General features: G+C 49.3%; 9 non-coding genes across 9 annotated transcripts; all 9 read right to left on the bottom strand.

The window, feature by feature from the left end:
* Positions 1–464: 464 nt before the first annotated feature.
* Positions 465–537, bottom strand: trnaa-agc (transfer RNA alanine (anticodon AGC)). The gene has a single exon. It is a non-coding gene; the product is annotated as a tRNA-Ala (tRNA).
* A 2,786-nt stretch (positions 538–3,323) lies between these two features.
* Positions 3,324–3,409, bottom strand: trnay-gua (transfer RNA tyrosine (anticodon GUA)). Its single transcript is given in 2 exon segments — positions 3,324–3,359; positions 3,373–3,409. It is a non-coding gene; the product is annotated as a tRNA-Tyr (tRNA).
* Positions 3,410–9,168: 5,759 nt separating this feature from the next.
* On the bottom strand, positions 9,169–9,254 carry trnay-gua (transfer RNA tyrosine (anticodon GUA)). Its single transcript is given in 2 exon segments — positions 9,169–9,204; positions 9,218–9,254. It is a non-coding gene; the product is annotated as a tRNA-Tyr (tRNA).
* Positions 9,255–9,761: 507 nt separating this feature from the next.
* trnaa-agc (transfer RNA alanine (anticodon AGC)) lies at positions 9,762–9,834 on the bottom strand. Its single transcript has one exon. It is a non-coding gene; the product is annotated as a tRNA-Ala (tRNA).
* A 3,895-nt stretch (positions 9,835–13,729) lies between these two features.
* On the bottom strand, positions 13,730–13,802 carry trnaa-agc (transfer RNA alanine (anticodon AGC)). The gene has a single exon. It is a non-coding gene; the product is annotated as a tRNA-Ala (tRNA).
* Positions 13,803–16,586: 2,784 nt separating this feature from the next.
* On the bottom strand, positions 16,587–16,672 carry trnay-gua (transfer RNA tyrosine (anticodon GUA)). The gene is given in 2 exon segments: positions 16,587–16,622; positions 16,636–16,672. It is a non-coding gene; the product is annotated as a tRNA-Tyr (tRNA).
* A 503-nt stretch (positions 16,673–17,175) lies between these two features.
* trnaa-agc (transfer RNA alanine (anticodon AGC)) lies at positions 17,176–17,248 on the bottom strand. The gene has a single exon. It is a non-coding gene; the product is annotated as a tRNA-Ala (tRNA).
* A 2,150-nt stretch (positions 17,249–19,398) lies between these two features.
* trnaa-agc (transfer RNA alanine (anticodon AGC)) lies at positions 19,399–19,471 on the bottom strand. Its single transcript has one exon. It is a non-coding gene; the product is annotated as a tRNA-Ala (tRNA).
* Positions 19,472–23,199: 3,728 nt separating this feature from the next.
* trnaa-agc (transfer RNA alanine (anticodon AGC)) lies at positions 23,200–23,272 on the bottom strand. The gene has a single exon. It is a non-coding gene; the product is annotated as a tRNA-Ala (tRNA).
* Between the last annotated feature and the right edge of the window lie 1,575 nt (positions 23,273–24,847).

Consider the following 24,847-nt stretch of genomic DNA (forward strand, 5'->3'; position numbering starts at 1 on the left):
TGATTATGCAGATTTTCATCCTAGTATCTCTCGACCCACAACAACAGCCTGCCAATTGCAATATCTAGTCCTTCCAACACTAGGGGACGCAGGCGACCGGATGACGCACATCACCGAGCTTATCACCATTCTGGGTGCGACTCCAACACAGCTCTTTGATCTTCTTTGCTTGTCAAAATCAAAGGGTACTCAGCTTTCTCATTTCGCCCCGTGTCCAGGGCAAATTCCTTTTGACCACTGAACTGATTGCTATCTGAATGGTCGCCTGCAGCTCATGCATTACTGAAATACCAGCTGCCAGCTAGCTTTTCCTCCTACCTGCCTTCAACGCAGCAGACCTTCAACATGCCCATCTTTCCTTTGCCTGAGACATGTTCCTCTCCATCTCGCCACCCCTACCTTTTGTGCATTCCAACATTCAGAGCAATTTGATGAGACGAGTGCCTCTGAATACAAAACGTCAATGGAGAATGCGAGCATCGATCTCGCTACCTCTCGCATGCTAAGCGAGCGCTCTACCATTTGAGCTAATTCCCCAGCACATCCATTTCCCCTCCTGTGATTTGCTCTGCGCCACAAGCACCATTGCATGCCTGCCACTGCTCACTGTTGCACAATCATCAGCTCACACACAGACACACTCACTCAATCATCAACCAACCACTCCGACACACATACGGTCGCTCTCTGCCACTGCCACCTTTCATGTTTCCAAACGGCAATTCATGCTATCGCATGCAAAGAATTATCCTTCTGTCTATTTTTACAACCGATTGTTATTGCAGTTGGAATTGATATCTCCACTTCAATGCAGCGACAAACATTCGGCGTACAATCACTTCCTCACAGAGACACCGAAACATACCGGGTAATGCGTCGCTTCCGTGAACATGCATATTCACGTCATCTGAAATCTGGCCCTCAATACCCACATATTACCAACAACACTACAGTTAGCAACATTTCCGCATTCACCATTCCTGGATCATTACGCTCCGGCGGGAACTCATGTGTCAGAAGCAGAACATCTTCATGAACCAAGGACATGACTGCGTCAGCCATTTCTTCTGGCAGATTGTAAAACTCCATCTACGACTCAACATTCTGGTGGAAATCTACACTGCACTCAAAGGAGCAATCTCGGATCCGCCATACCTGCCTATTTCGTTGCCGCATTCTCCGACACTTTTGCAAAAGTACAGCCAAATGACAAATCAGCTGAACAGCTCAATGACTGAATTCCATCATCACGGGACGATTTGCTTCTCTCCGGGTCGATGATAGGAGGGACAACACACTGCAGACATACGCACACTGCAAACCTGCTGTTCCAAGAGCTCGCTTGCGCAGGACGATTCAATTTTATTCTCCTGTACACTTAATGCAGATCTGCCTCTTCTGTTTCACCGCTCCCACTTCAAACCTCTTGCAGAAGTATGGAGATTTTTCTCCCAACTTGTGCCACCACATTAGTTGAGCCTCATTGCAATTCAACGGATATATGGAAACGACATAAGGCCGTTAACAATGTCGTCAGCTGCCTTCGTTTTCAACTGTACCCTCCAACGATGCGCCGGAATTCAGATTTTGGCATCCCTTCCTCGTGCAGTTTGGAATCGCTCAACCTACACTGATTGCTAAATGTCTTCCAACGAAGAGGTCACCGATGTTCCATCTGGGCCTTGGTGTCGGTCTCTTCTTCTGTAAACGTGCTACGCCCAGCCTCTTCGGTGATGAATATCTGTTACCTGTCAAGTAGGAGGCCGTGCACAATTCTGATTTGATGGAGGCAGACATGTGAGCACGGAGGAACATCTGGTGAAACTTGTGACAGGCCTGCCTCGCTGCCGCTGCTATGTGTCATCCGAAATCTCCGGAGGGGAATATCCTGAATCCTCGGCTTTGCCTGTTGCTTAGCGGCCGGGACCTGGGTCGATGCGCTCGGCAGAGATTGTACTCGGTGCTCGGCGTCGGAGGGCCGGTCGGAAGATCGAAGTTTTCGGACGGACTCAGAATAGGACTCTGGGCGGGTGCTTCCAGGACGCTGTATCAGCAGTTTCGCGACGCTGGAAGCGCATGGCAGGGGGAGTTTCTTCCTTCTACCGTCTGCGTGAGATGATGAGGCCATCAGGTCTTTGAAACTTTTTTTTCGGTGCCCATGGTCTGCTCTTATCAAATTACGGTATTACTTTGCACTGTTGTAACTATTTGGTAGAATTATGTGTTTTTTGTCAATTTTAGTCATGGTCAATAGACAATGGGCAATAGATCATAGGTGCAGAAGTAGAGCATTCCGCCCTTCGAGCCAGCATCGCCATTCACTGTGATCATGGCTGATCATCCACAATCTGCATCCAGTTCCTGTCTTATCCCCAGAACCTTTGATAGCGCTATCTTTAAGAGCTCTATCCATCTCTTTCTTGAAAGCATTCAGAGACTTGGCCTCCACAGCCTTCTGGGGCAGAGCATTCCGTGTATCCACCACTCTCTGGGTGAAAAATTTCTTCCTCAACTCCGTTCTAAATGGCCTACCCCTAATTCTTAAACTGCGGCCTTTGGTTCTCGACTCACCCATCAGCGGGAACATGCTTCCTGCCTGCAGCGTGTCCAATCCCTTAATAATCTTATATGTTTCAATCAGATGCCCTCTCATCCTTCTAAATTCCAGTGTACACAAGCCCAGTCGCTCCAATCTTTCAACATATGACTGTCCCGCCATCCCGGGAATTAACCTTGTGAACCTAAGCTGCACTCCCTCAATAGCAAGAATGTCCTTCCTCAGATTTGGGGACCAAAACTGCACACAGTACTCCAGGTGTGGCCTCACCAGGGCCCTGTACAGCTGCAGGAGGACTTCTTTGCTCCTACACTCAATTCCCCTTGTTATGAAGGCCAGCATGACATTAGTTTTCTTCAATGACTGCTTTACTTGCATGCTTACTTTCAGTGATTGATGTTCAAATCTGTCTTGTGTTTCTGTGATATCATACCGGAGAAACATGCTATCATTTTTTAACGCATGTATTTTAAAATTACAGTAAGCGAGGACTGAGTGTCCTCATCATCTCATTATATCCAATCTAATATTGCTATCTTTGTGTTATTTTAGGACGAGTGAGAGTTGTCGTACTGTCAGAGCAGCAAGCGTGAGGACATAGCGCTCTGAAATGTCATCCAGTGATCAGCTGTCCTTACCTGTTATGTGATTCGATGCCTCTGGATTCTATCCCGTCACGAGTCGGAGCAATTCGGACTGCAGTCTTCTGCCACCGAGAAGCTCTGTAGTACGGAATTGATGATCGGCGTAGTAAAAGAAGTCCCGATCCTTCGAGCCGGATTCGAACCAGCGACCTAAGGATGACTCCATTTCCTCTACAGTCCTCTGCTCTACCGACTGAGCTATCGAAGGACAAGCGACTCCAAGCTTCGCCACGTTGTCTCCTACCGACAATGATTATGCAGATTTTCATCCTGGTGTCTCTCGACCCAGAACAACAGCCTGCCAATTGTAATATCTAGTCCTTCCAGCACTAGGGGCCACAGGCGACCGGATGACGCACATCACCGAGCTTATCAGCATTCTCGGTGCGACTCCGACACAGCTCTTTGATCTTCTTTGCTTCTCAAAATCAAAGGCTACTCAACTTTCTCAATTCTCCCAGTGTCCAGGGCAAGTTCCTTTTGACCACTGAACTGATTGTCGTCTGGTCGCCTGCAGCTCATGCATTACTGAAGGCCAGCTGCCAGCTAGCTTTTCCTCTTACATGCCTTCAACGCAGCAGACCTTCGACATGTCCGTCTTTCCTTTGCCTGAGATACTTTCCTCTCCATCTCCACCACCCCTACCTTTTGTGCATTCCAACATTCCAAGCAATTTGATGAGACGAGTGGCACTGAATTTAAAATGTCAATGGAGAATGCGAGCATCGATCTCGCTACCTCTCGCATGCTAAGCGAGCGCTCTACAATTTGAGCTAATTCCCCAGCACATCCAGTTCCCCTCTTGTAATTTGCTCTGCGCCACAAGCACCATTGCATGGCTGCCACTGCTCACCGTTGCACAATCATCAGCTCACACACAGACACACTCACTCAATCATCAACCAACCACTCAGACACACATACGATCCCTCTCTGCCCCTGTCACCTCTCATGTTCCCGAATGACAATTCATTCTCCAGCATGCAAAGAATTATCCTTCTATTTTTACAACCGATTGTTATTGCAGTTGGAATTGATATCTCCACTGAAATGTGGTGACAAACATTCGGCGTACAATCACTTCCTCACAGAGACACCGAAACATAACGTGTAATGCATCGCTTCCGTGAACATGCGTATTCACCTCTGCTGAAATCTGGCCCGTCAACACCCACATATCACAAGCAACACCACAGTTAGCAACCTTTCCAATTCAGAGTTCCTGTACTATTACGCCCCGGCGGGACCTCATGTGTCAGAAGCAGAACTTCATCATGAGCCAAGGAGTTGTCCGCGTCATCCAGTTCTTCTGGCAGGTTGTAAAGCTCCATGTACGACTCAACATTCTGCTGGAATTCTACACTGCTATCAAAAAGAGCATACTCAGATCTGCCGTTCCTGTCTATTTCGTTGCCGCATTCTCCGACACTTTTGGAAAACTACAGCCAAATGACAAATCAGCTGAACAGCTCAATGACTGAATTCTATCATCACGGGACGATTTGCTACACTCCGGGTCGATGATAGCAGGGACAACACACTGCAGACATACGCACACGACAAACCAGCTCTTGCAAGAGCTCGCGTGTGCAGAGAGCTCCAATTTCATGTTCCTCCACACTTAATGCACATCTGCCTCTTCTGTTTCACAGTCCCCACTTCAAAGCTCTTGCATAAATATGAAGAATTTTCTCCCGACTTGTGTCACCACACAGATGAGCCGATGTGCTCCTCAGCGGATGTATGGAAACGACATAAAGCCGATAGCAATGTCGTCAGCTGCCTTCGCTTTCAACGGTGCCCTCCAGCGATCCGCCGAAATTCAGATTCTGGCATCCCTTGCTCGCGCAGTTTGGAATCGCTCAACCTAGACTAATTGTTAAATATCTTCCAACGAAGAGGTCACCGATGTTCCATCTGGGTCTTTGTGTCAGTCTCTTCCTCTGCACACTGATGCATATCTGTTATCCGTCAAGTAGGAGGCCGTGCCCAATTCTGATTTGATGGAGGCAGACATGAGAACACGGTGGATCATCTGGTGAAACTTCTGAAATGCCTTAATAAACCAGGACTGAGTGTCGTCATCATCTAATCTAATCTAATATTTCTACCTTTGTGTTACTTTAGGACGAGTGAGTGCTATCGTACTGTCAGAGCAGCAAGCGTGAGGACATAGCGCTCTGAAATATGACCCAGTGATCTGCTGGCCTTGCTTGTTATGTGATAAGATGCCTCTGTATTCTACCTCGTCACGAGTCGGAGCAATTCGGACTGCAGTCTTGTGCCACCGAGAAGCTCTGTAGTACGGAATTGATGATCGGCGTTGTAAAAGAAGTCCCGATCCTTCGAGCCGGTTTCGAACCAGCGACCTAAGGATGACTCCATTTCCTCTACAGTCCTCCGCTCTACCAACTTAAAAGCGTCACCAAGCTTCGCCACGTTGGCTCCTCCGACAATGATTCTGCAGATTTTCATCCTTGTGTCTCTCGACCCACAACAACAGCCTGCCAATTGCAATATCTAGTCCTTCCAACACTAGGGGCCGCAGGCGACCAGATGACGAACATCACCGCACTTATCACCATTCTGGGTGCGACTCCAACACAGCTCTTTGATCTTCTTTGCTTCTCAAAATCAAAGGTTACTCCGCTTTCCCATTTCCGCCAGTGTCCAGGGCAATTTCCTTTCGACCACTTAACTGATTTCTGTCTGAATGGTCGCCTGCTGCTCATGCATTACTGAAACACCAGCTGCCAGCTGGCTGTTCCTCATATCTGCTTTCAACGCAGCAGATTTCCCCCTTTCCTTTGACTGAGACACGTTCATGTCCCTCTCCGCCACCCCTATATTTTGTGCATTCCAAACTTCAGAGCAATTTAATGAGACGAGTGCCTCTGGATACAAAATGTCAATGCGAGCATCGATCTCGCTACCTCTCGCATGCTAAGCGAGCGCTCTACCATTTGAGCTAATTCCCCAGCACATCCGGTTCACCTCCAGTAATTTGCTCAGCGCCACAAGCACCATTGCATGCCTGCCGCTGAATACCGTTCCACAATCAGCAGCTCACACACAGACACACTCAATCAATCATCAACCAACCACTCAGACACACATATGGTCGCTCTCTGCCACTGTCACCTTTCATGTCCCCAAACGACAATTCATTCTCCTGCATGAAAAGAATTATACTTCTGTCTATTTCTACAACGGGTTGTGACGGCAGTTGGAATTGATATTGTCATACGGGCACCGGCTGAGAACGGACCCAAGCGCAAGACACAGACACTGAAGGACTAGGGACAGGACTAGGATACAGGGCGATGGCAAGGACATGGACAGGAAAACTAGGAACCTGGAACAGGACTGAACAAGGGAGCTAGGAGCCCGGGCTTGGACTCCGAGCCAGAGACTGCACAAGAACCTCGGCCCCAGAACCACGGAAGGACGCGGCTTGGCAAGCAGGCGGGACGAGACTTGAGACTTGAGGCGAGGCGAGTCGAGGCTGGAGACTGGAGTCAGGAAACTTGAGGCGAGGCGAGGCTGTAGACCGGAGGCAGGAGACTTGAGGCGAGGCGAGGCTGGAGACCGGAGGCAGGAGACTTGAGGCGAGGCGAGGCTGGAGACCGGAGGCAGGAGACTTGAGGCGAGGCTTGGCAGGCTCCTCCTGGGCAGAGTGCGTTACTCCTGGGCAGGGCGCGGATCACCACCCGACAGAGGCAAGCGACAGGATGGGACAGAACCAACCCCAGATATAGGCAAGGCGGCTTGGCTTACCTGGGCGGAGGAAAGTGACAGGAAGGGAGCTAGGACCATGGTGGCTCCAGTACAAGACTGCAGGCATGACGAGGCGAGGGTTTCTAGCAAGCCAAGGCGAGCGTTTCCAGCAAGACAAGGCGAGGATTTCCAGCAAGACATAGCGAGGGTTTCCAGCAAGACAAGGCAGGGCTTCGGGCTAGGAAACAGAAGGCAGAGGAACGGGTACAAGGAGTAAGGACAAGAACAATCCAGCAAACACACCCTGGTCTCTGGAGGTATTTATGCAGTCAGCACCAACGAGCATGAGCTGCCTCAGTTAGCTCAAGAAGGAAAGAAACAGGGTAGAAAGGAAAACCTGGAGCAAGGGACAAAGGACCGGACCGTGAACCGGACTATGGACTTCACGGACCGGACAATGACAGATATCTAGACTTCAAAGTAGCGACAGAAATTCGGCGTAGAATCACTTCCTCATGCAGACACCGAAACAAACCGTGCAATACGTTGATTCCGTGAACATGCAGATACGCTTCAGCTGAACTCAGGCCCCTCAACACCCACATATCACCAACAGCACCACTGTTAGCGACTGCCCGCATTCACCTTTCCTGTATAATTACGCCACGGAGGTAACTCATGAGTCAGAAGCAGGACTTCTTCATGAACCAAGGAGATGGCCGCGTCATCCATTTCTTCTGGATTGTAAAACTCCAACTACCACTCAACAGTCTGCTGGAAATCTACGCTGCTATCAAAGTGAACATTCTCGGATCTGCCGTTCCTGTCTATTTCGTTGCCGCTTTCTCCGACTATTTTGGAAAACTACAGCCAAATGTTAAATCTCCTGAAAAGCTCAGTGACTGAATTTCATCATCACTGGACGATTTGCCTCTCTCCTGGGGGGCGATAGGAGGGACAAAACTTTGCAGACATACGCACACTGCAAACAAGCCGTTCCAAGAGCTCGCTTGTGCAGGGCGCTCCAATCTCATGCTCCTGTACACTTTACGCACATCTGCCTCTTCTGTTTCACAACTCCCACTTCAAAGCTCTTGCAGAAATATGAAGATTTTTCTCCCGACTTGTGCTACCACACAGTTGAGCCAAATCGGGAACGAGATAAGGCCGATAACAATGTCGTCAGCTGCTTTCGCTTTCAACGGTGCCCTCCAACCATGTGCCGAAATTCAGATTCTGGCATCCCTTGCTCGTGCAGTTGGAATCGCTCAACCTAGACTGATTGCTAAATGTCTTCCAACGAAGAGGTCACCGATGTTCCACCTGGGACTTTGTGTCGGTCTCTTCCTCAGTACACTTGCTACGCGCGGCCTCTCTGGTGATGAATATCCGTCACCTGTCAAGTAGCAGGCCGTGCACAATTCTGATTTGATGCAGGCAGACGTGAGAGCACGGAGGAACATCTGGTGAAATTTCGGAAATGCCTGCTTCGCTGCCGCTGCTACTGTGTGATCGGAAATCTCTGGAATCATGGAATGCCCCGAATCCTCGGTTTTGCCTGTGCTTGGCGGCCGGGGACAGGATGGAATCGTTCGGCAGAGAGGTTGCTTGGTGCTCGGTGTGGGAGCGCTGGTAGGAGGCTCGAAGTTTTCGGACGGACTCAAAGTTTGGTCTGTGCTCGGGTGCTTCCAAAAACGCTGCACCGGCAAGTTCGCGGCGTTGGAAGCTCATGGCAGGGAGAGTTTCTTCCTTCTACCGTCTGCGTGAGATGACGAGCCATCGGGTCTTTGAGATTTTTTTTCGGTGCCCATGGTCTGCTCTTATCAAATTGCGGTATTGCTTTGCACTGCTTAACTGTATGGTAGAATTATGTGGTTTTTGTGACTTTTAGTCTTGGTCTGCTTGGTATTTCTGTGATATCATACCGGAGGAACATGGTATCATTTTTAACGCATGCATTTTAAAATTACACTAAACGAGGACTGATCATATCTAATCATATCTAATCTAATATTTCTATCTTTGTGTTACTTTAGGACGAGTGAGATTTGTCGTACTGTCAGAGCAGCAAGCGTGAGGACGTAGCACTCTGAAATGAGATCCAATGATCTGCTGCCCTTGCCTGTTATGTGATTAGATTCCTCTGTTTTCTATCCTGTCACGAGTCGGAGCAACTCGGACTGCAGTCTTGTGCCACCGAGAAGCTCTGTAGTACGGAATTGATGATCGGCGTAGTAAAAGAAGTCCCGATCCTTCGAGCCGGATTCGAACCAGCGACCTAAGGATGACTCCATTTCCTCTACAGTCGTCCGCTCTACCAGCTGAGCTATCGAAGGAAAAGCGACAACAAGATTCGCGATGTTGGCCCCTACCGACAATGATTATGCAGATTTTCATCCTGGTGCCTCTCGACCCACAGCAACGGCCTGCCAATTGCAATATCTAGTCCTTCCAGCACTAGGGGCCACAGGCGCCCGGATGACGCAAATCACCGAGCTTATCACCATTCTCGGTGCGACTGCAACACAGCTCTTTGATCCTCTTTGCTTGACAAAACCAAAGGCCACTCAGCTTTCTCATTTCGCCCAGTGTTCAGGGCAATATCTTTTTGACCACTTAACTCATTTCTGTCTGAGTGGTGGCCTGCAGCTCATGCATTAGTCAAACACCAGCTGCCAGCTAGCTTTTCGTCGAATCTGCTTTTAACGCAGCAGACCTACGACATTTCCCCCTTTCCTTTGACTTAGACACGTTCATGTCCCTCTCGGCTACACCTAAATTTTGTGCATTCCAAACTTCAGAGCAATTTAATCAGATGAGTGCCTCTGGATACAAAATGTCAATGGAGAATGCGAGCATCGATCTCGCTACCTCTCGCATGCTAAGCGAGCGCTCTACCATTTGAGCTAATTCCCCAGCTCATCCGATCCACCTCCTGTAATTTGCTCAGCGCCACAAGCACCATTGCATGCCTGCCGCTGAATACCGTTGCAAAATCGGCAGTTCACAGACAGACAAACTCACTCAATCATCAACCAACCACTCAGACACACATACGGTCGCTCTCTGCCACTGTCACCTTTTATGTCCCCAAACGACAATTCATTCTCGCGCATGCAAAGAATTATACTTCTGTCTATTTTTACAACCGATTGTAACGGCAGTTGGAATTGATATTGTCATACGGGCACGGGCTGGAAACGGACCCAAGTGCAAGACACAGACACTGAAGAACTAGGGACAGGACTAGCATACAGGGTGATGGCAAGGACATGGACAGGAAAACCAGGAACCTGGAACAGGACTGAACATGGGAGCTAGGAGCCCGAGCTTGGACTCCGAGCCAGAGACTGCACAAGACCCAGTACCTGGCTCTTGCCTCTGGCTCGGCCCCAGAACCAGGCAAGGACGAGTCTTGGCAGGCAGGCGGGACGACACCTGAGACTTGAGACTTGAGACTTGAGGCGAGGCGAGGCTGGAGACTGGAGTCAGGAAACTTGAGGCGAGGCGAGGCTGCAGACTGGAGTCAGGAAACTTGAGGCGAGGCGAGGCTGGAGACTGGAGTCAGGAAACTTGAGGCGAGGCGAGGCTGGAGGCCGGAGAGTCGAGGCGAGGCGAGGCTGGAGGCCGGAGACTTGAGCCGAGTCGAGGCTGGAGGCGGGAGACTTGAGCCGAGTCGAGGCTGGAGGCCGGAGACTTGAGGAAAAGCGAGGCTGAAGGCCGGAGACTTGAGGCAAGGCGAGGCTGGAGGCTGCAGACTTGAGGCGAGGCTTAGCAGGTTCCTCCTGGGCAGGGCGCGGATCACCACCCAACAGAGGCAAATGACAGGACGGGACAGAACCCACCCGAGGTAACGGCAAGACGGCCTGGCTTACCTGGGCGGAGGCAAGGGATAGGAAGGGAGCTAGGAACAGGGTGCTTACAGTACAAGACTGCAGGCATGACGAGGCGATAGTTTCCAGCAAGCCAAGGCGAGCGTTTCCAGCAAGACCAGGTGAGCGTTTCCAGCAAGGCAAGACGAGTGTTTCCAGCAAGACAGGGCGAGGGTTTCCAGCAAGACCAGGTGAGCGCTTCCAGCAAGGCAAGACGAGTGTTTCCAGCAAGAGAAGGTGAGGGTTTCCAGCAAGACAAGGCAGGCGTTTCCAGCAAAATAAGAAGAGCGTTTCCAGCAAGACGGGGCAGGGCATCAGGAGAGGAAACAGAAGGCAGTGGAAGGGATGCAAGGTGTTAGGACAAGAACAATCCAGCAACCACACCCTGGTCTCTGAAGGTATTTATGCAGCCAGCCCCATCGAGAATCAGCTGCCTCAATTAGCTGAACAAGGACAGAAACAGGGTAGAAAGGAAACCTGGAGCAAGGGTCGATGAACCGGACCGGGAACCGGAATATGGACATCACGGACCGAACTATAACAGCTATCTAGACTTCAAAGTAGCGACAAAAATTCGGCGTAAAATCACTTCCTCATGGAGACACCGAAACATACCGTGCAATGCGTCGTTTCCGTGAACATGCAGATGCCCCTCAGCTGAAATCAGGCCCCTCAACACCAACATACACCAACAGCACCACTGTTAGCAACCTTCCCGCATTCACCTTTCCTGTATTATTATGCCACGGAGGGAACTCGTGTGTCAGAAGCAGAACATCTTCATGAACCAAGGCAATGGCCGCAATTCTATTTCTTCTGGCAGGTTGCAAAACTGCATCAACGACACAACATTCTTTTGGAATTCTACACTGCTATCAAACAGAGCATTCTCCGATCTGCCGTTCCTGTCTATTTCGTTGCCGCATTCTCCGACAATTTTGGAAAACTACAGCCAAATGACAAATCAGCTGAAAAGCTCAATGACTGAATTCCATCATCAATGGACGATTTGCCTCTCTCCGGGACGCTGATAGGAGGGAAAAAAACACTGCAGACATATGCTCACTGCAAACCAGCTGTTCCAGGAGCTCGCTTCTGCAGGGCGCTCCAATTTCATGTTGCTGTACATCTAATTCACATCTGAGTCTTCTGTTTCACAGCTCTCCACTCAAATCACTCGCAGAAATATGAAGATTTTGCTCCGGAATTGCGCCACCACACAGTTGAGCCGAATTCCACCTCAGCGGATATATGGAGTAGACATAAGGCCGATAGCAATGTCGTCAGCTGTTTTCGCTTTCAACGGTGCCCTCCAACGATGCGCCGAAATTCAGATTCTGGCATCCCTTGCTCCTGCAGTTTGGAATCGCTCATCCGAGACTGATTGCTAAATGTCTTCCAACGAAGAGGTCACCGATGTTCCATCTGGGCCTTTGTGTCGGTCTCTTCCTCTCTACACTTGCTACACGCGGCCTCTCCGGTGATGCATATCTGTTATCTGTCAAGAAGGAGGCCGTGCACAATTCCGCATTGATGGAGGCAGACGTGATGCACGGAGGAACATCTGGTGAAACTTCGGAAATGCCTGCTTCGCTGCCGCGGCTACTGTGTGATCGGAAATCTCCGGAGGGAAAGCCCCGAATTCTCGGCTTTGCCTGTTGCTTGGCGGCCGGGGCCCGGGTGGAAGCGTTCGGCAGAGAGGTTGCTCGGTGCTCGGTGTCGGAGCGCTGGTCGGAGACTAGAAGTTTTCGGACGGACTCAGACTTTCGACTGTGGTCGGTTGCTTCCAGGACGCTGCATCGGCAAGTTCGAGCCGCTGGAAGCTCATGGCACGGGGAGTTTCTTCCTTCTACCGTCTGCGTGAGATGACGAAGCAATCGGGTCTTTGAGACTTTTTTTTCCGTGCCCATGGTCTGCTCTTATCAAATTGCGGTATTGCTTTGCACTGCTTAACTATATGGTAGAATTATGTATTTTTTTGTCACTTTTAGTCTTGGTCTGTTTTGTGTTTCTGTGATATCATACCTGAGGAACATGGTATAATTTTTAACGCATGCATTTTAAAATTACAGTAAGCGAGGAGTGAGTGTCCTCATCATCTAATTATATCCAATCTAATATTTGTATCTTTGTATAACTTTAGGACATGTGAGAGTTGTCGTACTGTCAGAGCAGCAAGCGTGAGGACATAGCGCTCTGAAATGTGACCCAGTGATCTGCAGGCCTTGCCTGTTATGTGATTAGATGCCTCTGTATTCTATACCGTCACGAGTCGGAGCAATTCGGACTGCAGTCTTGTGCCACCGAGAAGCTCTGTAGTACGGAATTGACGATCGGCGTAGTAAAAGAAGTCCCGATCCTTCGATCCGAATTCGAACCAGCGACCTAAGGATGACTCCATTTCCTGTACAGTCCTCCGCTCTACCAACTGAGCTATCGAAGGAAAAGCGACACCAAGCTTCGCCACGTTGGCTCCTACCGACAATATTGAAATAGATTTTCATCCTGGTGTCTTTCGACCCAGAGCAACAGCCTGCCAAATGTAATATCTAGTCCTTCCAGCACTAGGGGCCACAGGCGACCGGATGACGCACATGACCGAGCTTATCACCATTCTCGGTGCGCTCCAACACAGCTCTTTCATCTTCTTTGCTTGTCAAAATCAAAGGCTGCTCAGCTTTCTCTTTTCGCCCAGAGTCTAGGGCAATTTCCTTTCGACCACTTAACTGATTTCTGTCTGAATGGACACCTGCTGCTCATATACTACTGAAGCACCAGCTGCCAGCTGGCTCTTCCTAGTATCTGCTTTGAAGGCAGCAGATTTCCCCGTTTCCTTTACTGCGACACGATCCTCTCTCTCTCCTCCACACCTAGCTTCTGTACATTCCAAACTTCACAGCAACTTGATGAGACGAGTTCCTCTGGATACAAAACGTCAATGGAGAATGCGAGCATCGATCTCGCTACCTCTCGCATGCTAAGCGAGCGCTCTACCATTTGAGCTAATTCCCCAGCACATCCAATTCACCTCCTGTAATTTCGTCTGCGCCACAAGCACCATTGCATGCTTGCCGCTGTTCACCGTTGCACAATCATCAGCTCACATGCAGACACACTCAATCAATCATCAGCCAACCACTCCGACACACATACGGTCGCACTCTGCCACTGTCACCTTTCATGTTCCCAAACGACAATTCATTCTATCGCATGCAAAGAATTATCCTTCTGTCTATTTTTACAACCGATTGTTGTTGCAGTTGGAATTGATATCTCCACTTCAATGTAGCGACAAACATTCGGCGTACAATCACTTCATCACATAGACACCGAAACATTCCGTGTAATGCGTCGCTTCCGTGATCATGCATATTCACGTCATCTGAACTCTGGCCCTCAATACCCACATATCACCAACAACACCACAGTTAGCAACATTTCCGCATTCACCTTTCCTGGATCATTACGCTCCGGCGGGAACTCATGTGTCAGAAGCAGAACATCTTCATGAACCAAGGAGATGGCCGCGTCATCCATTTCTTCTGGCAGATTGTAAATCTCCATCGACGACTCAACATTTTGTTGGAACTCTACACTGCACTCAAAGGAGCAATCTCGGATCCGCCATACCTGCCTATTTCGTTGCCGCATTCTCCGACACTTTTGGAAATGTACAGCCAAATGACAAATCAGCTGAACAGCTCAATGATTGAATTCCATCATCACGGGACGATTTGCTTCTCTCCGGGTCGATGATAGCAGGGACAACACACTGCAGACATACGGACGCTGCAAAACTGCTGTTCCAAGAGCTCTTTTTTGCAGGACGATCCAATTTCATGCTCCTGTACACTTAATGCAGATCTGCCTCTTCTGTTTCACAGCTCCCACATCAAACATCTTGCAGAAATATGAAGATTTTTCTCTCGACCTCTGCCACCACATTAGTTGAGCCTCATTGCAACTCAGCGGATATATGGTAACGACTTAAGGTCGTTAACAGTGTCGTCAGCTGCCTTCGTTGTCAACGGTGCCCTCAAACGATGCGCCGGAATTCAGAGTCTGGCATTCCTTCCTCGTGCAGTTTGGAATCGCTCAACCTACACTGATTGCTAAATGTCTTCCAACGAAGAGGTCACCGATGCGCCATCTGGGCCTTTGTGTCAGTCCTTCCTCTGTACACTTGCTACGCCCGGAGTCTCCGGTGATGATTATCTGTTACCTGTCAACTAGAAAGCCCTGCTCAATTCTGATTTGATGGAGGCAGACATGTGAGCACGGAGGAACATCTGGTGAAACTTGTGAAAAGCCTGCCTCGCTGCCGCTGCTATGTGTGATCCGAAATCTCCGGAGGGGAATATCCTGAATCCTCGGCTTTGCCTGTTGCTTAGCGGCCGGGACCTGGGTCGATGCGCTCGGCAGAGATGGTACTCGGTGCTCGGTGTTGGAGGGCCGGTCGGAAGATCGAAGTTTTCGGACGGACTCAGAATAGGACTGTGGGCGGGTGCTTCCAGAACGCTGTATCAGCAGTTTCGCGGCGCTGGAAACTCATGGCAGGGGTAGTTTCTTCCTTCTACCGTCTGCGTGAGATGATGAGGCCATCAGGTCTTTGAAACTTTTTTTTCGGTGCCCATGGTCTGCTCTTATCAAATTACGGTATTACTTTGCACTGTTGTAACTATTTGGTAGAATTTTGTGTTTTTTGTCAATTTTAGTCTTGGTCAATAGACAATGGGCAATAGATAATAGGTGCAGAAGTACAGCATTCCGCCCTTCGAGCCAGCACCGCCATTTGCTGTCATCATGGCTGATCATCCACAATCTGTATCCAGTTCCTGCCTTATCCCCATAACCTTTGATAGCGCTATCTTTAAGAGCTCTATCCATCTCTTTCTTGAAAGCATTCAGAGACTTGGCCTCCACAGCCTTCTGGGGCAGAGCATTCCGTGTATCCACCACTCTCTGGGTGAAATATGTCTTCTTCAACTCCGTTCTAAATGGCCTACCCCTAATTCTTAAACTGTGGCCTTTGGTTCTGGACTCATTCATCAGCGGGAACATGCTTCCTGCCTGCAGCGTGTCCAATCCCTTAATAATCTTATGGTTTCAATCAGATGCCCTCTCATCCTTGTAAATTCCAGTGTATACAAGCCCAGTCGCTCCAATCTTTCAACAGACGACTGTCCGGCCATCCCGGGAATTAATCTTGTTTACCTACCTTGCACTCCCTCAATAGCAAGACTGTCCTTCCTCAGATTTGGGGACCAAAACTGCACACAGTACTCCAGGTGGGGTCTCACCAGGGCCCTGTACAGCTGCAGAAGGAACTCTTTACTCCTATACTCAATTACCCTTGTTATGAAGGCCAGCATGACATTAGTTTTCTTCACTGCCTGCTGTACTTGCATGCTTACTTTCAGTGACTGATGTTCAAATCTGTCTTGTGTTTCTGTGATATGATACCGGAGGAACATGCTATCATTTTTTAACGCATGTATTTTAAAATTACAGTAAACGGGGAAGGAGTGTCCTCATCATCTAATTATATCCAATCTAATATTTCTATTTTTGTGTTACTTTAGGACGAGTGAGAGTTGTCGGACTGTCAGAGCACCAAGCGTGAGGACATAGCGCTCTGAAATGTGATCCAGTGATCAGATGGCCTTGCCTGTTATGTGATTCGATGCCTCTGGATTCTATCCCGTCCCTTGTCGGAGCAATTCGGACTGCAGTCTTGTGCCACCGAGAAGCTCTGTAGTACGGAATTGATCATCGGCGTCGTAAAAGAAGTCGCGATCCTTTGAGCCGGATTCGAACCAGCGACCTAAGGATAACTCCATTTCCTCTACAGTCCTCTGCTCTATCAACTGAGCTATCGAAGGACAAGCGACACCAAGTATCGCCACGTTGGCTCCTACCGACAATGATTATGCAGATATTCAGCCTGGTGTCTCTCGACCCACAGCAACAGCCTGCCAATTGTAATATCTAGTCCTTCCAGCACTAGGGGCCACACGGCGACCGGATGACGCACATGACCGAGCTTAACACCATTCTCGGCGCGACTCCAACACAGCTCTTTGATCTTCTTTGCTTTTCAAAATCAAAGGCTACTCAGCTTTCTCATTTCGCCCCGTGTTCAGGGCAAATTCCTAATGACCACTGAACTGATTGCTGTCTGAATGGTCGCCTGCAGCTCATGCATTACGGAAAGACCAGCTGCCAGCTAGCTTTTCCTCCAACCTGATTTCAACGCACCTTCGACATGTCCGTCTTTCCTTTGCCTGAGACACGTTGCTCTCCATCTCCGCCACCCCTACCTTTTGTGCATTCCAACATTCAGAGCAATTTGATGAGACGAGTGCCTCTGAATACAAAATGTCAATGGAGAATGCGAGCATCGATCTCGCTACCTCTCGCATGCTAAGCGAGCGCTCTACCATTTGAGCTAATTCCCCAGCACATCCAGTTCCCCTCCTGTAATTTACTCTGCGCCACAAGCACTATTGCATGCCTGCCACTGCTCACCGTTGCACAATCATCAGCTCACACACAGACACACTCACTCAATCATCAACCAACCACCCAGACACACATACGGTCGCTCTCTGCCCCTGTCACCTTTCATGTCCCCGAACGACAATCCATTCGCCAGCATGCAAAGAATTATCCTTCTATTTTTACAACCGATTTTTATTGCAGTTGCAATTGATATCTCCACTTAAATGCAGTGGCAAACATTCGGCGTACAATCACTTCCTCACAGTGACACCGAAACATAACATGTAATGCGTCGCTTCCGTGAACATGCGTATTCACCTCTGCTGAAATCTGGCCCGTCAACACCCACGTATCACAAGTAACACCACAGTTAGCAACCTTTCCAATTCAGAGTTCCTGTACTATTACACCCCGGCGGGACCTCATGTGTAAGAAGCAGAACTTCATCATGAACCAAGGAGTTGTCCGCGTCATCCATTTCTTCTGGCAGGTTGTAAAGCTCCATGTACGACTCAACATTCTGCTGGAATTCTACACTGCTATCAAAGAGAGCATACTCGGATCTGCCGTTCCTGTCTATTTCGTTGCCGCATTCTCCGACACTTTTGGAAAAGTACAGCCAAATGACAAATCAGCTGAACAGCTCAATGACTGAATTCCATCATCACGGGACGATTTGCTTCTCTCCGGGTCGATATAGCAGGGACAACACACTGCAGACATACGCACACGACAAACCAGCTCTTGCAAGAGCTCGCTTGTGCAGGGCGCTCCAATTTCATGTTCCTCCACACTTAATGCACATCTGCCTGTTCTGTTTCACAGTCCCCACTTCAAATCTCTTGCAGAAATATGAAGAATTTTCTCTCGACTTCTGTCACCACACAGATGAGCCGATGTGCACCTCAGCGGATGTATGGAAACGACATAAGGCCGATAGCAATGTCGTCAGCTGCCTTCGCTTTCAACGGTGCCCTCCAGCGATCCGCCGAAATTCAGATTCTGGCATCCCTTGCTCGTGCAGTTTGGAATCGCTCAACCTAGACTGATTGCTAAATATCTTCCAAAGAAGAGGTCACCGATGTTCCATCTGGGTCTTTGTGTCAGTCTCTTCCTCTGTACACTGATGCATATCTGTTATCCGTCAGGTAGGAGGCCGTGCCCAATTCTGATTTGATGGAGGCAGACATGAGAACACGGTGGATCATCTCGTGAAACTTCTGAAATGCCTTAATAAACGAGGACTGAGTGTCCTCATCCTCTAATCTAATCTGATATTTCTACCTTTGTGTTACTTTAGGACGAGTGAGTGCTGTCGTACTGTCAGTGCAGCAAGCGTGAGGACATAGCGCTCTGAAATGTGACCCAGTGATCTGCTGCCCTTGCCTGTTATGTGATTAGATGCCTCTGTTTTCTATCCTGTCACGAGTCGGAGCAATTCGCACTGCAGTCTTCTGCCACCGAGAAGCTCTGTAGTGCGGAATTGATGATCGGCGTAGTAAAAGAAGTCCCGATCCTTCGAGCCGGATTCGAACCAGCGACCTAACGACGACTCCATTTCCTCTACAGTGCCCCTCTCTACCAACTGAGCTATCGAAGGAAAAGCGACAAGAAGATTCGCCATGTTGGCCCCTACCGACAATGATTATGCAGAATTTCATCCTGGTGTCTCTCGACCCACAGCAACGGCCTGCCAATTGCAATACCTGGTTCTTCCAGCACTAGGGGCCACAGGCGACCGGATGACGCACATCACCGAGCTTATCACCATTCTCGGTGCGACTCCAACACAGCTCTTTGATCCTCTTTGATTGACAAAACCAAAGGCCACTCAGCTTTCTCATTTCGCCCAGTGTTCAGGGCAATTTCTTTTTGACCACTTAACTCATTTCTGTCTGAATGGTCGCCCGCAGCTCATGCATTACTGAAACACCAGCTACCAGCTAGCTTTTCGTCGTATCTGCCTTTAACGCAGCAGACCTACGACATTTCCCTCTTTCCTTTGACTGAGACATGTTCATGTCCCTCTCCGCCGTCCCTATATTTTGTGCATTCCAAACTTCAGAGCAATTTAATCAGATGAGTGCCTTTGGATACAAAATGTCAATGGAGAATGCGAGCATCGATCTCGCTACCTCTCGCATGCTAAGCGAGCGCTCTACCATTTGAGCTAATTCCCCAGCACATCCGATCCACCTCCTGTAATTTGCTCAGCGCCACAAGCACCATTGCATGCCTGCCGCTGAATACCGTTGCACAATCAACAGCTCACAGACAGACACACTCACTCAATCATCAACCAACTCAGACACAGATACGGTCGCTCTCTGCCACTGTCACCTTTCATGTCCCCAAACGACAATTCATTCTCGCGCATGCAAAGAATTATACTTCTGTCTATTTTTACAACCGATTGTAACGGCAGTGGGAATTGATATTGTTATACGGGCACGGGCTGGAAACGGACCCAAGTGCAAGACACAGACACTGAAGAACTAGGGACAGGACTAGCATGCAGGGCGATGGCAAGGAAATGGACAGGAAAACCAGGAACCTGGAACAGTAGTGAACAAGGGAGCTAGGAGCCCGAGCTTGGACTCCGAGCCAGAGACTGCACAAGGACCCAGTATCTGGGTCTTGCCTCTGGCTCGTCCCCAGAACCAGGCAAGGACGAGTCTTGGCAGGCAGGCAGGTCGAGACCTGAGACTTGAGACTTGAGTCTTGAGGCGAGGCGAGGCTGGAGACTGGAATCAGGAAACTTGTGGCGAGGCGAGGCTGGAGACTGGAGTCAGGAAACTTGAGGCGAGGCGAGGCTGGAGGCCGGAGACTCGAGGCGAGGCGAGGCTGGAGGCCGGAAACTTGAGGCGAGTCGAGGCTGGAGGCCGGAGACTTGAGGAAAAGCGAGGCTGAAGGCCGGAGACTTGAGGCAAGGCGAGGCTGGAGGCTGCAGACTTGAGGCGAGGCTTAGCAGTTTCCTCCTGAGCAGGGCGCTGATCACCACCCAACAGAGGCAAATGACAGGACGGGTCAGAACCAACTCCAGCTAACGGCAAGACGGCCTGGCTTACCTGGGCGGAGGCAAGGGATAGGAAGGGAGCTAGGAACAGGGTGGCTACAGTACAAGACTGCAGGCATATCAAGGCGATAGTTTCCAGCAAGCCAAGGCGAGCGTTTCCAGCAAGACAAGGGGAGCGTTTCCAGCAAGACAAGGCGAGCGTTTCCAGCAAGAGAAGGTGAGAGTTTCCAGCAAGACAGGGCAGGGCTTCAACAGAGGAAACAGAAGGCAGTGGAAGGGATACAAGGTGTTAGGACAACAACAATCCAGCAAACACGCCCTGGTCTCTGAAGCTATTAATGCAGCCAACCCCAACGAGAATCAGCTGCCTCAATTAGCTGAACAAGGACAGAAACAGGGTAGAAAGGAAACCTGGAGCAAGGGTCGATGAACCGGACCGGGAACCGGAATATGGCCATCACGGACCGAACTATAACAGATATCTAGACTTCAAAGTAGCGACAAAAATTCGGCGTAAAATCACTTCCTCATGGAGACACCGAAACATACCGTGTAATGCGTCGTTACCGTGAACATGCAGATGCCCTTCAGCTGAAATCAGGCCCCTCAACACCAACATATCACCAAGAGCACCACTGTTAGCAACCTTCGCGCATTCAGCTTTCCTGTATTATTACGCCACGGAGGGAACTCATGTGTCAGAAGCAGAACATCTTCATGAACCAAAGCAATGGCCGCAAATTCCATTTCTTCTAGGAGATTGTAAAACTGCATCAACGACACAACATTCTGCTGGAATTCTACACTGCTATCAAACAGAGCATTCTCGGATCTGCCGTTCCTGTCTATTTCGTTGCCGCATTCTCCAACAATTTTGGAAAACTACAGCCAAATGACAAATCAGCTGAAAAGCTCAATGACTGAATTCCATCATCAATGGACGATTTGCCTCTCTCCGTGACGATGATAGGAGGGACAAAACACTGCAGACATATGCATACTGCAAACCCGCTGTTCCAGGAGCTCGCTTCTGCAGGCCGCTCCAATTTCATGTTGCTGTATACCTAATTCACATCTGACTCTTCTGTTTCACAGCTCTCCCTTCAAATCACTCGCAGAAATATGAAGATTTTGCTCCGGACTTGCGCCACCGCACAGAGGAGCCGAATTCCACCTCAACGGATATATGGAAACGACATAAGGGCGATAACAATGTCGTCAGCTGCCTTCGGTATCAACGGTGCCCTCCAACGATCAGCCGAAATTCAGATTCTGACATCCCTCCCTCGTGCAGTTTGGAATCGCTCATCCTAGACTGATTGCTAAATGTCTTCCAACGAAGAGGTCACCGATGTTCCATCTGGGCCCTTGTGTCGGTCTCTTCCTCTCTACACTTGCTACACGCGGCCTCTCCGGTGATGCATATCTGTTATCTGTCAAGAAGGAGGCGGTGCACAATTCCGTATTGATGGAGGCAGACGTGATGCACGGAGGAACATCTGGTGAGACTTCGGAAATGCCTGCTTCGCTGCCGCGGCTACTTTGTGATCGGAAATCTCCGGTGGGAAAGCCTCGAATTCAGGGCTTTGCCTGTTGCTTGGCGGCCGCGGCCCGGGTGGAAGCGTTCGGCAGAGAGGTTGCTCGGTGCTCGGTGCTCGGTGTCGGAGCGCTGGTCGGAGACTGGCAGTTTTCGGACGGACTCAGACTTTCGACTGTGGTCGGTTGCTTCCAGGACGCTGCATCGGCAAGTTCGAGCCGCTGGAAGCTCATGGCACGGGGATTTTCTTCCTTCTACCGTCTGCGTGAGATGACGAAGCAATCGGGTCTTTGAGACTTTTTTTTCCGTGCCCATGGTCTGCTCTTATCAAATTCCGGTATTGCTTTGCACTGCTTAACTATATGGTAGAATTATGTGTTTTTTGTCACTTTTAGTCTTGGTCTGTTTTGTGTTTCTGTGATATCATACCTGAGGAACATGGTATAATTTATAACGCATGCATTTTAAAATTACAGTAAGCGAGGACTGAGTGTCCTCATCATCTAATTATATCCAATCTAATATTTCTATCTTTGTGTAACTTTAGGACGAGTGAGAGTAGTCGTACTGTCAGAGCAGCAAGCGTGAGGACATAGCGCTCTGAAATGTGACCCAGTGATCTGCTGCCCTTGCCTGTTATGTGATTAGATGCCTCTGTATTCTCTCCCGTCACGAGTCGGAGCAATTCGGACTGCAGTCTTGTGCCACCGAGAAGCTCTGTAGTACGGAATTGATGATCGGCGTAGTAAAAGAAGTCCCGCTCCTTCGATCCAGATTCGAACCAGTGACCTAAGGATGACTCCATTTCCTGTACAGTCCTCCGCTCTACCAACTGAGTTCTTGAAGGAAAAGCGACACCAAGCTTCGCCACGCTGGCTCCTACCGACAAAGTTTATACAGATTTTCATCCTGGTGTCTTTCGACCCAGAGCAACAGCCTGCTAAATGTAATATCTAGTCCTTCCAGCACTAGGGGCCACAGGCGACCGGATGACGCACATGACCGAGCTTATCACCATTCTCGGTGCGACTCCAACACAGCTCTTTGATCTTCTTTGCTTGTCAACATCAAAGGCTACTCAGCTTTCTCATTTCGCCCCGTATCCAGGGCAAATTCCTTTTGACCACTGAACTGATTGCTATCTGAATGGTCGCCTGCAGCTCATGCATTACTGAAATACCAGCTGCCAGCTAGCTTTTCCTCCTACCTGCCTTCAACGCAGCAGACCTTCGACATGCCCGTCTTTCCTTTGCCTGAGAAACACGTTCCTCTCCATCTCGCCACCCCTACCTTTTGTGCATTCCAATATTCAGAGCAATTTGATGAGACGAGTGCCTCTGAATACAAAATGTCAATGGAGAATGCGAGCATCGATCTCGCTACCTCTCGCATGCTAAGCGAGCGCTCTACCACTTGAGCTAATTCCCCAGCACATCCAGTACCGCTCCTGTAATTTGCTCTGCGCCACAAGCACCATTGCATGCCTGCCACTGCTCACCGTTGCACAATCATCAGCTCACACACAGACACACTCACTCAATCATCAACCAACCACTCAGACACACATACGGTCGCTCTCTGCCCCTGTCACCTTTCATGTCCACTAACGACAATTCATTCTCCAGCATGCAAAGAATTATCCTTCTATTTTTACAACCGATTGTTCTCGCAGTTGGAATTGATATCTCCACTTAAATGCAGTGACAAACATTCGGCATACAATCACTTCCTCACAGAGACACCGAAACATAACGTGTAATGCATCGCTTCCGTGAACATGCGTATTCACCTCTGCTGAAATCTGGCCCGTCAACACCCACATATCACAAGCAACACCACAGTTGGCAACCTTTCCAATTCAGAGTTCCTGTACTATTTGGCGCCGGCGGGACCTCATGTGTCAGAAGCAGAACTTCATCATGAACCAAGGAGTTCTCCGCGTCATCCATTTCTTCTGGCAGGTTGTAAAGCTCCATCACCGACTCAACATTCTGCTGGATTTCTACACTGCTATCAAAGTGAGCATTCTCGGATCTGCCGTTCCTGTCTATTTCGTTGCCGCATTCTCCGACACTTTTGTAAAACTACAGCCAAATGACAAATCAGCTGAACAGCTCAATGACTGAATTCCATCATCACGGGACGATTTGCTTCTCTCCGGGTCGATAATAGGAGGCACAACACACTGCAGACATACGCACACGACAAACCAGCTCTTGCAAGAGCTCGCTTGTGCAGGGCGCTCCAATTTCATGTTCCTCCACACTTAATACACATCTGCCTCTTCTGTTTCACAGTCCCCACTTCACATCTCTTGCAGAAATATGAAGAATTTTCTCCCGACTTGTGTCACCACATAGATGAGCCGATGTGCGCCTCAGCGGATGTATGGAAACGACATAAGGCCGATAGCAATGTCGTCAGCTGACTTCGCTTTCAACGGTGCCCTCCAGCGATCCGGTCGCTCTCTGCCACGGTCACCTTTCATGTTCCCCAACGTCAATTCATTCTATCGCATGCAAAGAATTATCCTTCTATTTTCACAACCGATTGTTATTGCAGTTGGAATTGATATCTCCACTTCAATGCAGCGACAAACATTCGGCGTACAATCACTTCCTCACAGAGACACCGAAACATACCGGGTAATGCGTCGCTTCCGTGAACATGCATATTCACGTCATCTGAAATCTGGCGCTGAATACCCACATATCACCAACAACACCACAGTTAGCAACATTTCCGCATTCACCTTTCCTGGATCATTACGCCCCGGCGGGAACTCATGTGTCAGAAGCAGAACATCTTCATGAACCAAGGAGATGGCAGCTTCATTCATTTCTTCTGGCAGATTGTAAATCTCCATCTACGACTCAACGTTCTGTTGGAACTCTACACTGCACTCAAAGGAGCAATCTCGGATCCGCCATACCTGCCTATTTCGTTGCCGCATTCTCCGACACTTTTGGAAATGTACAGCCAAATAACAAATCAGATGAACAG

Source organism: Mobula birostris, chromosome 1, assembly GCF_030028105.1.
Source record: "Mobula birostris isolate sMobBir1 chromosome 1, sMobBir1.hap1, whole genome shotgun sequence".
NCBI lineage: Eukaryota > Metazoa > Chordata > Chondrichthyes > Myliobatiformes > Myliobatidae > Mobula > Mobula birostris.